Source organism: Cololabis saira, chromosome 22 (genome assembly GCF_033807715.1).
Source record: "Cololabis saira isolate AMF1-May2022 chromosome 22, fColSai1.1, whole genome shotgun sequence".
In the NCBI taxonomy this organism is placed as follows: domain Eukaryota; kingdom Metazoa; phylum Chordata; class Actinopteri; order Beloniformes; family Belonidae; genus Cololabis; species Cololabis saira.
In genome coordinates, this window is record NC_084608.1 from 30,420,862 (window position 1) to 30,438,993 (window position 18,132).

General features: G+C 40.2%; 1 protein-coding gene across 1 annotated transcript in view; it reads right to left on the reverse strand.

Annotated features, from left to right (window-relative positions):
• Window positions 1-17,657, reverse strand: part of LOC133422948 (NACHT, LRR and PYD domains-containing protein 12-like) — a 229,237-nt gene extending 211,580 nt beyond the window's left edge. The window contains exon 1 of the mRNA XM_061713011.1: window positions 17,639-17,657. The gene's annotated coding sequence lies outside the window, so the exon portion shown is untranslated. The remainder of the gene's footprint in view (window positions 1-17,638) is intronic.
• Between the last annotated feature and the right edge of the window lie 475 nt (window positions 17,658-18,132).

Sequence of the window (18,132 nt, forward strand, 5' to 3'; positions counted from 1 at the left end):
GATATGCTTATGGGGGGCGGTGGCCGTGAGTGCGAGGGCCCGTTCATCGCTGCTTGCAGCTTTAATTATTATTATTATTATTATTCTCGCCGTAAATAAATTGCCTTTTTGGAGGCCTTAAAATGCTCCAAAACTCACCAAATTTTGCACACGCTTCCAGAGTCGCGTAAAATTACGTATTTTATGGGCGACAGGCATGGGTCAAAAAGGATTAGGCTCTATAGCGCCACCTATTTTATGTTTTTGAAGAGCCCCATAATATGGTTTGACTTACAGCAATGACCTTTATGTGTCTATTATATCTGACAAAGCCCTACAAAAAAGTCTCTTGGACCCATGCTCTAAGTTACACAGGAAGTCCGTCATTTTGAACAGAAAATGTCATTTTTTATGAATTCTGGTCATTTCCAGGCCTCGTACTTTAACGAACTCCTCCTAGAGATTTTATCAGATTGGCTCACAACTTGGTTTGTACAATCTAGACACATGGCCGACGCTAAATTGCGAAGCTTTTACGTTTTTAGCAGAGGGCTTGACCGTAGTCATCCGGCGAAGTTTGGGGTCATTTTTAAGCCTCGCCATGAAACATCAATTGGCTGTAATTCAGCAATACATGATTTGATGTGGTTGAAAACGTATGTGCATGATTGTAGGCTGAGCCTGAAGACATCTATGGTGGAATATTCAGGATCGGTTGTAGCGCCACCTGTTGGCACCAGGAATTGTCATGTCTTGTAGTATGCATCTGTGCTCCAAGCGAGATGAGTGTATTGATCTCAAAGCTGGTCACTTTAATAGGTAAGACATTGACGATGACTGACAGAGAAAACTGTACGTTTTTCTCAAAGGGTGTCGCTGTCAGAGGTGGTCATTTTTCGGTGTCTCACCATGAACATAAAAGTTGTTTTAACTTTCAAATATTTGGTCCAAATTGACCCAAAATCCGTACATTTAATCAGGCTTCCATTCTGAACAAGTGGATATGACAATCTTGGATGAACTCACTCACTTTTTTCAAAATATGAACTAATCTCCAAATAAATTATAATTTTGTCATGCAATGTCCAATCAACTTCCAACTTTGCAAATATGTTATTTATTGTGATATAAAAACAATGTCGATTTGAGCAGTTTAGATCAAACAGGCGAGTTTTACTGATTTTTTCTGGTTTGAATTGAAAGCTGAGTTTTCATCCCTGTGAGAAGTGCAGCTCTCACACTGGAGAGGGAGGCGGGGCTGAGTTTTCCCTTAGGCCAGCAGCTTGTGAGTAGGGCAAGATGATTGGTTTGTTCCGATTAACACCCGCCCCAACAGCCCGTATCAACCAAACAGACAGGAAGGTGTGTGCGTCTGTGCGTGTGTGTATGTGTTTAGCAGAGAGGAGACGCGCTACACATGAAGCTGAGCTCGTTCCAAAGATAAAGTAAGTTAACTTGAAATTAAAATAAGGATTTAGATTTTAAAATGACTGATTTACAAGACACTTCATTATAATTATTATTTACTGATTTTGAAAGTTATTCTTGCAACAAATGGGATATATAATCAGTAGGACTACTCGAGTTGAGGGGGGGTGAGGGGGCATCCCCCCTGAAATAAAAACGGTCCAAATCATCCCCCCAGTAAAACTGTCATCCCCTCTTTCCATCCCTTATGTCATTTCATCAATGAATGTGGTTTTACTGCTATTTCAACAGTCCGGACGCCGTCCTCCGCGGACCCAGGCACTTCTATTTTAACCAGCGCAGCGTTACTTTATGGCATTTGTTCAGCAGACCTTACAGACCAATTGCATACGAGTTAAGCCATCCCACGTGATGCTGCTCAGCCAATCAGATCTGTGGAAACAGCATGACTGGGTCAATGACGTGACGCCTATATTTTCTGAAAAAAACTGTTTTTTTTTTCGATTCAAAAAAGGTTTAAATGGATATAAAAATATCATATATATGAACTACCTGTCCAACATATGGACTCACTTGAATTTTACAAAATATACTAGTTACTTGGGATTTTGTTGTTGTTTTAAGCGTCAAAATGTCATGTGGTGCGACCGTCCGACCAGGACTCTGGTTTTGAAAACTTTTTTTGAGATCACTAATGTATTTAAATCAATCTTCTGCTCAATCTGGCATGGCATCTGGCGCGACCATTAAAAAAACAACCATTTTTGTAAAATACTGAAAACTTGTACAAAAAAAAGATGTCAAGATGTTAAGGAAATTAATTTATTTTAATATGAATCATGGTTGTACCACATTACCCTTTTTAAGGCTAGTGCCAATTCATCTTGACAAAAAACTCAATTAGAATTTTTTTATGTGAATTTATGTGTACACAATATTCTTAATGTTTGAACTACTGCAATAGATTTTTTATTTATTTATTATGATGTATTATGATGTTCTGGACCTCCGCTTAAGTACATTTTCTCTGACTGGACCTAAAGTTTTAGTTGAATACCCCTGATTTAGAGTCATCACCAGAAAAATAACACCAGAAAAATAACTTATTTGACAATTTTCACCTGTTTCAAGTAAATTTTAACTTGAAATAAGTAAAAAAAAATCTGCCAGTGGGACAAGATTTATCTTCTCATTATTAGCAAAAAATTTTTGTGGGATAATACCAGATTCAAGTGACAAAGAAAAAATACACATTAAAGGAACAATAATTGATCAATAATTGATCAACTGTTTTGATCAGATAGGCTGTAATATCATCATGGCCAGCAGAAGAAGTTTTAAGGTTCTTAATATCAAGTACCTCCAAAGGCTTTATTGGTTCAAAATGATTTAAAGAGGGATAACCTTGATTTATAGAGCTTGTTTTTCCTTATAGCGAATTTCCTAAGTTCTATATGGTTTGTTAAGGTTTTCAGAGCTTCTTTTATCTTTATAAATAAGATAAAGGTTGTGTTTAGAATTGCACTGTGTGGCACGAAGCTTTCATCCATCCAGTGTGCTGTTAAACTTAAAAGTAAAAACGTTTTACTACCTCCTCGAAACACTGACTTTGCAAGTATTGCAAGTTGCAGTCGCATGTGCTGGCTGAGGTAATGTGACAAAATTCCATATCGCAGATCCTTTAGCTCGCTCCATTTTGAAAAGTGTAGACTTCCGCACGGCGTGCTGACATTACGTGACTAGCGTGTGACAACACTCACAGAGCACACATAGAATTAGAATTGAATAGATCTGCTCCTATGGATTGGCCCATTGTTACCGATACCCGATCTAGAGTTGTTTTCAATATCGATCCCGAAACAAAAATACAAATATCAGATCGGTGCATCCCTAATAGTGATGTTTATTTTTCCATATGAAATTAAAATGTATTCTATTCATTTCTTTTATAATCTTTGGTGGGATTACAAGAGAGTATGCTGGATAGATTAACCTGGATAATGATTCAATTTTGGTTAACAATTTTTTTCAGAGGTTTTCAGAGCTTCCTTTATCTTCCTTTATCGGTACACACCTGTATCATGTAACAACTTAAAGAAAAGTCTCTTGGCGCCATGGCCGAAACCCAACAGGAAGTCGGCCATTTTGAACATTTTGAATTAATCGTGTAATTTTGGCGCAATTTATGCCATTTCTTCGGTCATTAATGCGGCCCGAACCGTAACGTGCACCCAGGTGTGTTATACATCAAAACGTGCGTCTCCATCCTCCGACACCACGCATTACTTTTCTCTTTCAAAAGTGTTACCGTGGCGACGCTAGACGGCAAAAAGCGCGCCCACCCTTCATCTGATTGGTTCAGACAGAAAAAACTTTGCGCCTCAAGCCCCACAATACGGTTTGACGTACATGAACGAAAATCGGTTACACCTGTATCATGTCGCAACTTAAAGAAAAGCCAGGCCTGTCGATACATTTGATATTTCATGGTTTGCATTAATGGGCGTTGCCTAACGGCTCAACAGCGCCCACTAGAATACTTTTCTCTGCCATAACTTTTGAAAGGTTTGACATAAAGAGTCGTGGGTGGTGTCATGGGACTAGGTATTGAGTCCTTGACCATAATTGGCGAAAATGAGCCCCGCCCCTTCTTCTGATTGGTTGTCCCTATTTCCTGCTATAACATTTGAATGTTTTGACATAGGAAGTTGTGGGTGGTGTCATGGGATTCTGTAATGAGTCCTTGAGCTTCTTTGACCTTAATTAGCCCCGCCCTTTCTTCTGATTGGTTGTCCCGATTTTCTGCTATAACTTTTGAATGGTTTGACATAGAGAGTCGTGGGTGGTGTCATCAGATTCTGTATGGAGTCCTTGACCTTCATTGGCCTCAATTAGCCCCGCCCCTTCTTCTGATTGGTTGTCCCTTTTTTCTGCTATAACTTTTGAATGGTTTGACAAAGGAAGTCGTAAGTGTCATTTCTGATATGCTTATGGGGGGCGGTGGCCGTGAGTGCGAGGGCCCGTTCATCGCTGCTTGCAGCTTTAATTATTATTATTATTATTCTCGCCGTAAATAAATTGCCTTTTTGGAGGCCTTAAAATGCTCAAAAACTCACCAAATTTTGCACACGCTTCCAGAGTCGCGTAAAATTACGTATTTTATGGGCGACAGGCATGGGTCCACAAGAATGGGCTCTATAGCGCCACCTATTTTATGTTTTTTGACGAGCCCCACAATATGGTTTGACTTACAGCAATGACCTTTATGTGTGTATTATATTAGACAAAGAGCTACAAAAAAGTCTTTTGGACCCATGGTCTAAGTTACACAGGAAGTCCGGCATTTTGAACAGAAAATGTCATTTTTCATGAATTCTGATCATTTCTAGGCCTCGTACTTTAACGAACTCCTCCTAGAGATTTTATCGAATTGGCTCACAACTTGGTTTGTACAATCTAGACACATGGCCGACGCTAAATTGCGAAGCTTTTAAGTTTTCACCAGAGGGCTTGACCGTAGTCATTCGGCGAAGTTTGAGGTCATTTTTAAGCCTCGCCATGAAACATCAATTGGCTGTAATTCAGCAATACATTATTTTATGTGGCCGAAAACGTATGTGCATGATTGTAGGCTGAGCCTGAAGACATATGTGGTGGAATATTCAGGATCGGTTGTAGCGCCACCTGTTGGCACCAGGAATTGTCATGTCTTCTAGTATGCATCTGTGCTCCAAGCGAGATGAGATTAATGATCTCAAAGTTGGTCAGATAATAGGTAAGACATTGACGATGACTGACAGAGAAAACTGTACGTTCTTATCGAAGGGCGTGGCCGTTAGAGGTAGTAAAATTTCGTTGTCTCGCCATGAACATAAAAGTTGTTGTAACTTAAACATAATTGGTCAGAATTAACCCAAAATCAATACATGTAATCAGGCTTCCATTCTGAACAAGTGGATATGACAATCTTGGATGAACTCCATAGCGCCACCTTTTGGTCAGGTATACATTTTTCATCAAATTATGTGCTGTCATTGCTGTTTCATTCACCCAATCACAATGAAAGCGACACATATTATTGTCATAAGCGTCCTTATTAACTGTGTTGAGTATCGTGGTCATAACTTGAAGGGAACTGCCATTTTACGTCACTCGGAATTTTTTGGTAAAATAATAATTTAAAACCATAGGCTTGGTCTTAAGACAATAAAATGGCAGTTTCAGATAGCTTACAACAGGATTAAAAAATCATACGCTGGTACATATCGCTTTTGAAGAACTTTGTAACTCTCTTTTTCCAAAAATGTATTCATATACAATTAAATCATATCTTTGTCATGCCATGTCCAATTAACTTCGTAAACTTCGTAAAAATATTGTTTACTGTGATGTGAAAATATATTTTGTGCGTACAACGCGGGATTTTTAATCAATATTTATTTAAATCCATTGGATTTAAAGCAAACTGGCTCTGTGTGCCGCCCCAGCTCCTGCAGCGGAGCGGAGGCCGAGGGAGGAGGGGGGAGGAGGGGGGGAGCGGGGGGACGTTGTTGCGTGCTCAGCGTGGTGACGTCACTCACACGACATAACACCTCGTGTTTTCACGAGCCCGACTCCATGGTCCCGAATCTGTAAGTATTTTTTGTTGTGTGCATAATTGTAGAGTAGTCTTAAGACATCTATGGTGTAATAATCCTGTGGAATAGTTTTCACCGATGTATTTCGGCGGCGCATGTCTGCTTACAGAAATGCGCAGCTCGCTTTGTTCATCGACAGAGACCACTTAGTTGAAATGTACCGAGACAGAGACCACTTAAATAAAACCACACTGATTTTGAGTCAAACCCGTCTTTTTACATTCAATTTTTATACAGAAAATAATTACAGTGCATGTATTACACCTTATTGCACAGCAGCTTTGCAATTTTATTATATTATTATCGGCTTTCAGCCGAGATCTGGTCGGCACCGCGCAGCGCCGCGGAGGAGGTGCATTCAGGGACCGGTCGGAATTCTAAAATTACAGATTATCCTACTGGTGCGTTCAGGGACAACTGGAATTTACTGTATTTGGCGAGAATTGCTTCATTTGCTTAAAAATTATTTAAAGGTGACCTATTATGGCATTTAATGTATATTTTAAACAGGCATTGAATGTCTTAAAAACAAGCTTTTGAATGTTTTTTCTACATAAATGAGAAATTCAGCCTCTGGGCCATGTCTTTATTTTTACCGTTTCTAACCTTCTCTATGAGGGATTCTGAGGGGAGGGGGGGGCTATGTTAATGAGGCTCTGTGCTGATTGGCTGCCTGAATGACGTGTAGCAGGGGAGCTTTAAGCCTGAATCACAGTTGTCTGTCAATAATGTATTAGGCCTTTGAGTTATTTATCTCAAAATTAATAGATTTCCTTAACAAAATGTATATTTTAATAAGTATCAGTAATTAAATTAACTTTTCAAGAAAGATAGACTCATATGTCCTTTACTTTTTGAAAACCATTTTGAAATACATTTTATCTATAATGGAAGTGTCACCCTCATAAAGCCATTTATGCATGCTATACCAATGATTTATATTTATTTTAGATTTATATTATACCAAAACTGATAGACATTAAATTTTGAATTTGGTACAAAATTGCGATTCGTTGGTTACCCCACATGACGGGTGGTCGGCCCAAATGATGAGAAACAGCAGACAGTTTGATTTGAGACAAATTTAAAGACAAATATTAAAGAATCAGCATAACTATGTCATTGTATGTTCCTATGTTTTTCATAATAGGTCTTCTTTAAAGAGGGATAACCTTCATTTATAGTTAGAAGGAGAACCATGAACATTTTCAATATTTTTTGCAAGACGTGGAACCACATTTATAAAGAAATCATGGAATTTATCAGCAATTTGTGTATGCTCTGTTATCTTATGCACCATCCTGAAATGTAGACTGGGCTGGAATAGATGATTTTTTTTCTTGCTGAGTGATTCTTTCAATATTATCCATAGATCATTTATTTATTTCTAATAAGGTGGTTGTATTTATTCCTATAATTTTTGTATGTAGCACAATTTAAAGGACTAGGACTTTGTAAATGCCTTTTATGAAGCTTGTTTTTCTTTAAAGCAGATTTCCTAAGTTCTATAGTAAACCATTGTTTGTTAAGGTTTTCAGAGCTTCCTTTATCGGTACACACCTGTATCATAGCACAACTTAAAAAAAAGTATCCTGGCGCCATGGCCGAAACCCAACAGGAAGTCGGCCAGTTTGAATTAATCATGTAATTTTGGCGCAATTTATGCCATCCCTTCAGCCGCTTCTTCGCCCGAACCGTAACGTGCACCCAGGTGTGTTATACATCAAAATGTGCGTCTCCATCCTGCAATAACGTGCATAACTTTTCTCAGTCAAAAGCGTTACCGTGGCGATGATAGACGCCAAAAAGCGCGCCCCCACTTCATCTGATTGGTCCATACAGATAAAACTTCGTGCCTCAAGTCCCACAATACGGTTTGACGTACATGAACAAAAATCGGTACACACCTGTATCATGTCGCAACTTAAAGAAAAGCCAGGCCTGTCGATACATTTGATATTTCATGGTTTGCATTAATGGGTGTGGCCTAACGGCTCAACAGCGCCCACTAGAATACTTTTCTTTGCCATAACTTTTGAAAGGTTTGACATAAAGAGTCGTGGGTGGTGTCATGGGATTCGGTATTGAGTCCTTGACCATAATTGGCGAAGATTAGCCCCGCCCCTTCTTCTGATTGGTTGTCCCTATTTCCTGCTATAACTTTTGAATGTTTTGACATAGAGAGTCGTGGGTGGTGTCATGGGACTCTGTAATGAGTCCTTGAGCTTCTTTGGCCTTAATTAGCCCCGCCCCTTCTTCTGATTGGTTGTCCCGATTTTCTGCTATAACTTTTGAATGGTTTGACATAGAGAGTCGTGGGTGGTGTCATCAGATTCTGTATGGAGTCCTTGACCTTCATTGGCCTGGATTAGCCCTGCCCCTTCTTCTGATTGGTTGTCCCTTTTTTCTGCTATAACTTTTCAATGGTTTGACATAGGAAGTCGTGGGTGGTGTCATTTCTGATATGCTTATGGGGGGCGGTGGCCGTGAGTGCGAGGGCCCGTTCATCGCTGCTTGCAGCTTTAATTATTATTATTATTATTATTATTATTATTATTATTATTATTATTATTCTCGCCGTAAATGAATTGCCTTTTTGGAGGCCTTAAAATGCTCAAAAACTCACCAAATTTTGCACACGCTTCCAGAGTCGCGTAAAATTACGTATTTTATGGGCGACAGGCATGGGTCCACAAGAATGGGCTCTATAGCGCCACCTATTTTATGTTTTTCGACGAGCCCCATAATATGGTTTGACTTACAGCAATGTCCTTTATGTGTCTATTATATCAGACAAAGCCCTACAAAATAGTCTCTTGGACCCATGCTCTAAGTTACACAGGAAGTCCGGCATTTTGAATAGAAAATGTCATTTTTGATGAATTCTGATCATTTCTAGGCCTCGTACTTTAACGAACTCCTCCTAGAGATTTTATCAGATTGGCTCACAACTTGATTTGTACAATCTAGACACATGGCCGACGCTAAATTGCGAAGCTTTTAAGTTTTTAGCAGAGGGCTTGACCGTAGTGATTCGGCGAAGTTTGAGGTCATTTTTAAGCCTCGCCATCAAACATCAATTGGCTGTAATTCAGCAATACATGATTTGATGTGGTTGAAAACGTATGTGCATGATTTTAGGCTGAGCCTGAAGACATATGTGGTGGAATATTCAGGATCGGTTGTAGCGCCACCTGTTGGCACCAGGAATTGTCATGTCTTCTAGTATGCATCTGTGCTCCAAGCGAGATCAGTTTAATGATCTCAAAGTTGGTCAGATAATAGGTAAGACATTGACGATGACTGACAGAGAAAACTGTACGTTCTTATCGAAGGGCGTGGCCGTTAGAGGTGGTCAAATTTCTGTGTCTCGCCATGAACATAAAAGTTGTTGTAACTTAAACATACTTGGTCCAAATTGACCCAAAATCAATACATGTAATCAGGCTTCCATTCTGAACAAGTGGATATGACAATCTTGGATTGAAATCCATAGCGCCACCTTTTGGTCAGGTATACATTTTTCATCAAATTATGTGCTGTCATTGCTGTTTCATTCATTCAATCACAATGAAATCGACACATATTATTGTCATAAGCGTCCTTATTAACTGTGTTGAGTATCGTGGTCATAACTTGAAGGGAACTGCCATTTTACGTCACTCTGAATTTTTTGGTAAAATAATAATTTAAAATCATAGGCTTGGTCTTAAGACAATAAAATGTCAGATTTAGATACATTTCGACATGACTAAAAAATCATACGCTGGTACATATCGCTTTTGAAGAACTTTGTAACTCTCTTTTTCCAAAAATGTATTCATATACAATTAAATCATATTTTTGTCATGCCATGTCCAATTAACTTCGTAAACTTCGTAAAAATATTGTTTACTGTGATGTGAAAATATATTTTTGGCATTAAGGTGCGTAAAACGCACGATTGGTAATGAATATTTATTTAAATCCATTGGATTTAAAGCAAGCTGGCTCCTGCAGCGGATCGGAGGCCGAGGGAGGAGGGGGGGAGCGGGGGGACGTTGTTGCGTGCGCACCGTATTGACGTTCCTCACACGACATGAATCCTCCAGTGTTTTCACACGAGTCCCAACCTAATCTGTAAGTATTTTTTTATTGTGTGCATAATTGTAGAGTCGTCTTAAGACATCTATGGTGAAATATTCCTGTGGAATAGTTTTCACCGATGTATTTCGGCGGCGCATGTCTGTAATGCAGACTTTTTTCATGTCTTTCATGTCTCTGTCTTCTACCGAGACAGAGACCACTTAAATAAAACCACACTGATTTTGAGTCAAACCCGTCTTTTTAAATTCAATTTTTATACAGAAAATAACTACAGTGCATGTATTACACCTTATTTCACAGCAGCTTTGCAATTTTATTATATTATTATCGGCTTTCAGCCGAGATCTGGTCGGGACCACGCAGCGCCGCGGAGGAGGTGCATTCAGGGACCGGTCGGAATTCTAAAAAGCTGATTATCCTCCTGGTGCGTTCAGGGACAACTGGAATTTACTGTATTTGGCGAGAATTTACCGTTGCTTCATTTGCTTAAAAATTATTTAAAGGTGACCTATTATGGCATTTAATGTATATTTTAAACAGGCATTGAATGTCTTAAAAACAAGCTTTTGAAGGTTTTTTCTACATAAATGAGAAATTCAGCCTCTGGGCCATGTCTTTATTTTTACCGTTTCTAACCTTGTCTATGAGGGATTCTGAGGGGAGGGGGGGCTATGTTAATGAGGCTCTGTGCTGATTGGCTGCCTGAATGACGTGTAGCAGGGGAGCTTTAAGCCTGAATCACAATTGTGGGTCAATGATGTATAAGGCCTTTGAGAGGCCTATTTTTAAAATACTTAAAATAAAGATGTATTTGGCCATTTTCCAAACATTTGGAATGTAGTGTGCATATATGTGAAAACTTAAAACAAAGGTATTTTAGTGTTTTTAAACCTACATTAATAGGGCAACGACCTTAAAAAAGTAATTGGGGGCGACCGTTATTTATCTCAAAATTAATAGATTTCCTTAACAAAATGTATATTTTAATAAGTATCAGTAATTAAATTAACTTTTCAAGAAAGATAGACTCATGTGTCCTTTCATTTTTGAAAACCATTTTGAAATACATTTTATCTATAATGGAAGTGTCACCCTCATAAAGCCATTTATGCATACTATACCAATGATTTATATTTGAACCAAAACTCATAGACATTAAATTTTGAATTTGCGGATTTCCTAAGTTCTATAGTAAACCATGGTTTGTTAAGGTTTTCAGAGCTTCCTTTATCGGTACACACCTGTATCATAGCACAACTTAAAGAAAAGTCTCCTGGCGCCATGGCCGAAACCCAACAGGAAGTCGGCCAGTTTGAATTAATCATGTAATTTTGGCGCAATTTATGCCATTCCTTCAGCCGCTTCTTCGCCAGAACCGTAACGTGCACCCAGGTGTGTTATACATCAAAATGTGCGTCTCCATCCTGCAATATCGTGCATAACTTTTCTCAGTCAAAAGCGTTACCGTGGCGATGATAGACGCCAAAAAGCGCGCCCCCAATTCATCTGATTGGTCCATACAGATAAAACTTCGTGCCTCAAGTCCCACAATACGCTTTGACGTACATGCACAAAAATCGGTACACACCTGTATCATGTCGCAACTTAAAGGAAAGTCTCTTGGCGCCATGGCCGAAACCGAACAGGAAGTCAGCCATTTTGAACATTTTGAATTAATCGTGTAATTTTGGCGCAATTTATGCCATTTCTTCGGTCATTAATACGGCCCGAACCGTAACGTGCACCCAGGTGTGTTATACATCAAAACGTGCGTCTCCATCCTCCGACACCACGCATTACTTTTCTCTTTCAAAAGCGTTACCGTGGCGACGCTAGACGGCAAAAAGCGCGCCCACCCTTCATCTGATTGGTTCAGACAGAAAAAACTTTGCGCCTCAAGCCCCATAATACGGTTTGACGTACATGAACAAAAATCGGTACACACCTGTATCATGTCGCAACTTAAAGAAAAGCCAGGCCTGTCGACACATTTGATATTTCATAGTTTGCATTAATGGGCGTGGCCTAACGGCTCAACAGCGCCCACTAGAATACTTTTCTCTGCCATAACTTTTGAAAGGTTTGACATAAAGAGTCGTGGGTGGTGTCATGGGACTCGGTATTGAGTCCTTGACCATAATTGGCGAAAATTAGCCCCGCCCCTTCTTCTGATTGGTTGTCCCTATTTCCTGCTATAACATTTGAATGGTTTGACATAGAGAGTCGTGGGTGGTGTCATCAGATTCTGTATGGAGTCCTTGACCTTCATTGGCCTGAATTAGCCCCGCCCCTTCTTCTGATTGGTTGTCCCTTTTTTCTGCTATAACTTTTGAATGGTTTTACATAGGAAGTCGTGGGTGGTGTCATTTCTGATATGCTTATGGGGGGCGGTGGCCGTGAGTGCGAGGGCCCGTTCATCGCTGCTTGCAGCTTTAATAATATAATAATAATATAGTATACTAACAATAATAATAATAATTAAAGCTGCACGCAGCGATGGACGGCCCCTCGCACGTGCAATTTTCACCAATAAAGGTCAAGGACTCAGAACTAAGTCCGATTACACCACCCACGAGTCTTTATGGCAAACCATTCACAAGTTATGGCAGAAAGTAGGAACTATCAAATTTGAACCAATCATATGAAGGGGGGGGCTGAGAAAAGTAATGCGCATTGTAGCAGTATCGAGACATTTTGATGTATAACACACCTTGGTGCACGTTACGGTTTGGGCGAAGAAGCGGCCGTAGAAATTGCATAAATTGGGCTAAAATTACATGATTAATTCAAAATGGCCGACTTCCTGTTCGGTTTTGGCCATGGCGCCAAGAGACTTTTCTTAAAGTTGCGACATGATACAGGTGTGTACCGATTTTCATGCATGTACGTCAAACCGTATTGTGGGGCTTGAGGCACAAAGTTTTCTAGGGGGCGCTGTTGAGCCATTAGGCCACGCCCATTAATGCAAACCATTAAATATCACATTTTTCCCCAGGCCTGGCTTGCATGCAAAATTTGGTGACTTTTGGTGCACGTTTAGGGGGGCAAAAAAATGAGGGCCAGTACCACTGGCCCTGCCTCCTGGCTTTGACCACCGCTCCCCCTCCTGCCCCCCCTACACGACTCACACACACATAGGTCTGAGGGGGTGAGGGGTCCGGGGCGTGGGGCACACTGTCCTGGTACTCCCCCCCCACGATTTTAATAACATCTTAGACACCGCACATTCAACATTTAATAGAGATACACTTAACAAGGATACCTAGCGTCTTGGAGGGGGGGGTCATTGTCAAATATGATACCCTGACCTCCCCCTCCCTGTTTTTATTGCATTAGTCACATCCACTCAACACCAGGGGCGGGAGTGGGGCCTACTCCACCCGCGTTCCCTCGTTGGCCTGGGGCGGGGTGGTCGCGGTGCCCGGGTCTTGGCTGGGCTCGCCGTGCTGCCCGGGGGGCGGGGAGGGGGAATTGGTGAGTGAATGAGTGTCCTTGTCTTTGTCGGTGAGTGTGGGTATGAAAGGGTCCTGCGATGGAAGACACAAATTTGGGGCCTCCAACGGCAGGACAAAAAAATTTGCTACCCAAGGAAATAGGGCTGAACGATTATTGAAAATAATCTAATTGCGATTTTTTTCATCAATATTGCGATTGGGATTTAATATGGGATTATTTTTTCAAGGTCCTGTTCTCATGTATTTTTCAACTACACAAGCAATAAATCAGTCTGTTTTATAATAAACAATGTCAGATTTATTTAAAGTAGGGATGTTAACAATTAATCGATTTTCGATTAATTGCCGTTATGAAATTACCCGATTAAAATTAACGATTACAATTAATCTATTTATTTATTTTTTTCGTTTAATTTCACCAGCTGGTATTACGCCCGGACCACATTTAATGCGACACAATGCGCCGCGGCGCGCACATAAAGTTAGAAGAAAGAGACGGTTTTAGTAATATCATGCTCAGGCAATGAGTCTGCAATGGCCCAGACGGGAGACACATGTAGCTCAGTGCTTAACTTTTATTTTTAATCCACTCTATATTCTTCTGGTTGTTCTCCGAAATGTTCCCCTAAAGCCTGAAGGTTCCGCCTTAAATCGACGCAGAGCCGCCGCCGTAGCCTACGGCGTAGGCTCTGCGTTGTTGTAACGCGGAACCATAAATCAGCCTTCACCCGGTACATACATAGGTTTCTCTAAACATCTGTCCCCGCTACAGTTTTAACTAAAAGAAAATGTGCTCCAATACATCAGGTCTCATAATTTTATTTTGAACACTGCCAAAACTCTAACTTAAAACGTAACTAGAACTTAAAATTTGCTTGACACAAATGACACTATTATGGCTGCTGCTACTAATAGCCTTGAAGTGCACTTTATATTATATTCCTTGTGGTACAAAAATGTATTTTTGTTACTTTTGTATCAAATAAATATTTGATTAAGGAATACATTAAAATGGCTTATCAACTAATCGATGATCGATCGATAAGGTTATCAACTGTCAATTAATTAAATAATCGATAATTTGCATCCCTAATTTAAAGCACAGATTATAAAGAAAACAATAAAGAACAATAAAGAAAACAAATCTGTGGCTTTACCTCTTTAACAAGTCTACACACATCTGTACACATGAGTGTTATTATGGATCGTTATCTGAACCCAATCGCACAACACCAAACCGGGTTAAAATTTAGCCAAAACAAGGCGTAGTTTGATAGAAAAACACAGAAAAACTCCCACAGGGAGCAAAAAAAACCTTCCTCAAAAGGAACTCAGAACTTCTTCACAAATAACTCAAAAATCACAGGAAGAAAAAAAAAACACCAGCAAACTAACAAACAAACCAACAAAGCTCAGAGTTAACAAAACGAACCAACAATGAGCAACTGGCAGCCCCGCTGTTTAACCTCTCCTCCTGATGAGCTGACGAGCTGAAGGTTCAGGCTCACAGTGACTCAAGCCTGAATTAAGGTTCCGTGTTAAATCGACGCAGAGCCTACACCGTAGGGTACCACGGCGAAGCGGAACCATAAATCAGCCTTTATGGTTCCGCGTTAAATCGACGCAGAGTCTACGCCGTAGTGTACGGCATAGCCTACGGCCTACGCTCTGCGTTGGTGTAACGCGGGACCATAAATCAGCCTTCACTGTCCTCCGACGCGCGCCCTGCTCGTCGCCACGCGCAGCTCCTCACCACGCCGACTCCACACTCATATATTTAATACATTTATAAAGCCCATATATTTATAAAGCCCCGCCTGGCTGAGCCCTAACACTGAGGCCATGGTAGATTTAGGTAACGCGGCACTGTGGATTGTTTTCCCTGCCTGCTCTGCTTGCCCTGCTCACTCGCACATTACGTGACCAGATCACGTGACCAGATCACTTGACTGGTCAAATCGCAGCCTTTGTGGTTAGAAAATCTCGTTTTATCACATCGCGATATTATCGCAAATGCAATTAATCCTTCAGCCCTACAAGGGAACACGGGGAGAACATACAAACTCCACACAGAAAGGCTCTTTCACCAACCCCACCCAGGGTGTGGTGCTGAAGTCATGGGGGAACTAACACGCACTCAGCGCTAGGGTTGCACGGTATACCGGTACCAGTATAGTACCGCGGTACTAGAGTTTTGAAAACGGTACTATACCAGCATTTAAAAACAAACGGTACTTTTATATATTTTTTCTATGCAAACGAATTGGTAAATTGGAGCCTGTCTCTTTAAGCACGGCGGGCTCAGCGAGTGTGACGTAGTTGCAGAAGCAGAGCCGCCTCCCACTCCCACTCGCATGCGGAGGAGGAGAGAGAAACGAGAAGTCGCGTGAGACAGAGCGGGTTGAAATAAAGTTAAATAAATAAATATATAATAAATATAGATGGCAGCTAGCTGAAGAAAAGCCTGTACTTGTGGACAAAATGGGGGCCCGAAGTACGGTGTGGAAATATTTCGGGTTCAAACCGAGCGATAAGGGCGAGCGGCTGAACCCAGAAGCACCGCAGTGCGAGCGGTGCGACAACGCGTGTCTCGCAAAAGGAGGCAACACTTCAAACTTGTCCAAACGTTTAAAGGACAACCACGCGGACTTGTTCCACGACTTCAGTCAAGAACGACAACTGATAACTTTGTTCACCAGTTCACTGCACTGTCATGTCAATGAAAGAAGTACAAAGCCTCTCCCAGCCCGTAGTAAACCTACAGTAGCCTATACACAGAGTTAAAACATGTCCATGGTTAATAAATGCAATTTTTAAAATATTTTTAAAAAATCCACAGACTAGAATATAACTTTAATATATTTTTTATATTTTAATATTATTTAATGTTTCATATATATTATAAACCATTAAAGCAATGAATTATATGAATTAATTAATATTATATTGAAACACACTTTTGTAAAACATTCCATTAGCCTACAATATCTAATCCTATCCTACAGGACTGTATCAGTAAATTAGAATATTGTGATAAAGTTCTTTATTTTCTGTAATGCAATTAAAAAAACAAAAATGTCATACATTCTGGATTCATTACAAATCAACTGAAATATTGCAAGCCTTTTATTATTTTAATATTGCTGATTATGGCTTACAGTTTAAGATTAAGATTCCCAGAATATTTTCATTTTTTGAGATAGGATATTTGAGTTTTTATTTAATCTGTAAACCATGATCAGCAATATTAAAATAATAAAAGGCTTGCAATATTCCAGTTGATTGTAATGAATCCAGTATGTATGACATTTTTGTTTTTGTAATTGCATTACAGAAAATCACAATATTCTAATTTTCTGAGACAGTCCTGTAGATGATAGAATGAGCCTCAATTTATTTTTCTAGTTATGCCCATTTAATGTTTCATGTGGCCTATAGTTTCAAAACAAACATTTTGAACAATGAGAAAAAGTAAAATAAAGCAATGGCATTTAAATTAAAATGACCATGTTAATTAAAATACTGTACCCCCTCCCTCCCCCAATTACAGAAGTCTAGTGCTCCTGGCTCAGAGAGGGTGACACCACCCACTCAGAAGCAGGAGTTTTTGCTGCTACAGTATTTTATTTAACATGGTGACTTTAATTTGAATGGCATTGCTTTATTTTACTTGTTCACACTGTTCTAAAGGTTTGAACATTTTAGTATCCCATGCCAATTATTTATTTTATTCATTGTTGTTATTGTTCCCAAAGTCTGCTTTAAAATAAAGGAAAATATTGACATTTGAGAGTGTTCCACCTTTTTACAAAAAGTATCGAAAAGTATCGAAAAGTATCGAAATACATAGTGGTATCGGTATCGAAACAGAAATTTGGTATCGTGACAACCCTACTCAGCGCCCACAGCGTCCCCGGCAGGAATGGAACCCAGGACCTTCTTGCTGTGAGACGGCACTACCAGCTGCTCCACCGTGTCCCCAAAATATTTAGTTCTTTAGTTTCAGTCTCAGACACTTTAACAGCAGCAGAAAAAGAAGAAACAAACCCTCACCTGGTCTCCTCTGCTGCTCCGTCCACGTCGACATGGACTCTGAACTCTGAACTTTGAATCTGACAGGTGTTTTTCACCTGAGCAGAGCTCCCCCTCCCCCTCAGTGTACTTACAGGAAATCACATGACCACTGATGAAAGAGAGATTTTCAGTCTGACTCACTTTATCAGCAGCAGAAGAAGAACTTGAGACACGTGGAGATGACGTCACGGAGCAGATAAAACAGGGTCGACAACGACGGCTGATGATTTTCATAGAACCTGCATCAGTTGTCAAAGAGCCACGTTTTGGATTCTGGGAGAAAGAACAAGAACAGAATCATCAGGAAAGAACCAGATTGACCTTAAAGTGGTTGGTTTTGCTGCTTGCAGATGTTCTCCAGAGCAGAGACGGCTGCAGGAGACGGCAGAGCCAGGACTGTTCAGCTGAGCAGCCGGTATTTTACATGTGGTGACGGAGGCTTCGGTCCTTCTGGACCAGAGAGGAACCACAGA